Source organism: Equus caballus, chromosome 3 (genome assembly GCF_041296265.1).
Source record: "Equus caballus isolate H_3958 breed thoroughbred chromosome 3, TB-T2T, whole genome shotgun sequence".
Lineage (NCBI taxonomy): Eukaryota > Metazoa > Chordata > Mammalia > Perissodactyla > Equidae > Equus > Equus caballus.
In genome coordinates, this window is record NC_091686.1 from 101,852,572 (window position 1) to 101,854,630 (window position 2,059).

The following is a 2,059-nucleotide window of genomic DNA, read 5'->3' on the forward strand; positions in this document are numbered from 1 at the left end:
TAATAATCATCATACAATGAGAAAATTCTGTATATAATTTAAATAAATTTCAGATAAATACTTTGAAATGTATAAAATATAGTTTACATGTAACACATATAATCCCCAAATTAGCTAGTCATTGGGACTGGTTAATAAATCTCTAATGTTTTCTGAGCTAGGTTCAGTATTAATAGAATATGAATAGAGAAGACATATACAGATTTCATAACTTCCTTTAAAGGATTTTATTTACCATCTACTTTCTGTCTTTCTTACTTAGAAAATGCCAGAATGCAGAAATATCTTGATTCATATTTTACCACATTGACAAATGTAGTAATATCAAGGAAAACTGTGTCATGGATGATTTTGTGGGTAGAGATACTCTGGGCCCCATGTCTGTACTAGACTGTTATGTGAGAGAAAAATTACTTCTATTAGCTTTAGCCCTTGTACTTTGGGGTACCTTTTGCTGTAGCATAACAGTTTGTATCTTAAGTAATAAAGAGACTGATGGCTGAAAATGAAATGTTTCCCGGAAATAGTAAAAGTAAATTTTCTGGAAAGCTGATGATTTCTTATGTCATGCCAGAGACATAAGGAAATTATTTACTGTATTTTAGGAAATGAACCTCTGAACCTATAGTTCTTGAGAAAATGGTTGGAAAAAATCAGATGTTAGTTTAGGTTGTGTTTGCTACTTGTAGCAACACTATGCACAAGAGAGGAAAACAGGCAATATTAGACAAAATGCAAGCCTGAAGACAGATTGTTCTGCAATGGTACACTCTTGCTCATAGAGGCTCCCAATTTAAATTGCTTGAAGTATTAGTGATTTGTAAGCCCTCAGGCTAAGAAAAACAGTTTTTGTACCACATGTCAAAGTAAATAAGTCCCTTACACTTCTCAAGCATCTCCCATTAAGAGGTCTAAACAGGTCTTGCAGACTCTGCCACCCAGGAGCTGACCGTGCTGCCCAGCCACGGTCAACCTCACCATGTTTCACATCACCAACAAGGAGCCCTTGGGCTGCATCTTCTTCAAGCTGTTTGCAGAAAAGTTCCAAAGACAGCAGAAAACTTTCGTACTCTGAGCAGTGAGGAGAAAGGATTTGGTTATAAAGTTTCCTGCCTTAACAGAATTATTCCAGGATTTATATGCCAGAGTGGTGACTTCACACGCCATAATGGCACTGGCGACAAGTCCATCTGTGGGGAGAAATTTGATGATGAGAATTTCATCCTGAAGCATACGTGTCCTGGCATCATGTCCATGACAAATATTGGACCCAACACAAATGGTTCCCAGTTTTTCACCTGCACTGCCAACACTGAGTGGTTGGATGGCAAGCCTGTGGTCTTTGGCAAAGTGAAAGAGGGCATGAATATCGTGGAAACATGGAGCCTTTGGGTCCAGGATTCGCAAGACCAGCAAAAAGATCACCACTGCTGACTGAGGACAAATCTAATAAATTTGACTTGTGTTTTATCTTCACCACCAGACCATTCATTCTGTAGCTCAGGAGAGCACCCCTTCACCCTCATTTGCTTGAAATTTCCTATAATCTTGGGGCTCTTGCTGCAGTTAGTTGGGTTCCGTATTTTCCTTATCCCTTTCCAAGCCTAGCTGGATTGCTGAGTTAAGTTTATGGTTATGAAATAAAAACCAAACAGCAACAGAAAGAAGTCTGTATAGGCAAAGAAAACTAGCCCAGTGGTAAAAATACTATCAGATGCTTAGAACCAAGAACAATTGAGTCTCTCTTTCTAATTACACCTTCAATTAATCAGAAGTCTGCCAATTACACCTTCAAATTATTCATTATATGACTACTTTTCATCGATTTCATGGATTTTGGCAGCAGATTACATTAAGTCAGAAATAGAGTTAATGAACAAAGAAAATAGTTGTCAGAAAGTGTGTAAACAAATCGGAGGAAAAAAAGTATGAAATAATCTTCATATACAGCAGATGCAAAAAGATAGGAAAAAAGATAACATACCTTGAATTACTAACTGCTATATTAAACTATCATCATTTAGTGATACAAATGATTATCCAGATTAACTAATAAAAA

General features: G+C 36.8%; 1 pseudogene; it reads left to right on the forward strand.

The window, feature by feature from the left end:
- Positions 1-915: 915 nt before the first annotated feature.
- Positions 916-1,450, forward strand: LOC102150849 (peptidyl-prolyl cis-trans isomerase A pseudogene; annotated as a pseudogene).
- The last annotated feature ends 609 nt before the right edge of the window (positions 1,451-2,059 follow it).